The following is a 388-nucleotide window of genomic DNA, read 5'->3' on the forward strand; positions in this document are numbered from 1 at the left end:
TTCTCATTAAATAAACAGACAAAAATCTGTTCCATAATTTCCATCAGTCAAGATCAGACAATAAGTTTAAAAGTATCCTATTCCCTATTAAAATTAATAAACTAATGAGCATTTGACTTTAAACTCACCTTAATAGTACACCCAGCATCTCCTCCATGCCTTTGCACAGTAAGTTTTAAGGACCCACAGTTCTCAAAGCACTGGTAGAGGGCAGGTTCAAAGTCTATTCTTGTAACAAGAGGGTCATCCTCTTGCTCCCGAGGTTCCCCACTGCTGACCACTTTACGTGCCTGATCCGCTGCGTGTTTCTTCAAGATGTTCCCAGCACCAATCATCATCCTTGTTGCCTGAATGCGGTAGAAAGCTCTGCTCTTCTGCTGCTGTATTA

General features: G+C 41.2%; 1 pseudogene; it reads right to left on the bottom strand.

Moving 5' to 3' along the window:
• LOC107579340 (sodium/calcium exchanger 3 pseudogene) overlaps positions 1–338 on the bottom strand; it is an 877-nt pseudogene extending 539 nt beyond the window's left edge.
• Between the last annotated feature and the right edge of the window lie 50 nt (positions 339–388).

Source organism: Sinocyclocheilus grahami, unplaced genomic scaffold, assembly GCF_001515645.1.
Source record: "Sinocyclocheilus grahami isolate Dianchi unplaced genomic scaffold, SAMN03320097.WGS_v1.1 scaffold16725.1, whole genome shotgun sequence".
NCBI classification, from domain to species: Eukaryota; Metazoa; Chordata; class Actinopteri; order Cypriniformes; family Cyprinidae; genus Sinocyclocheilus; species Sinocyclocheilus grahami.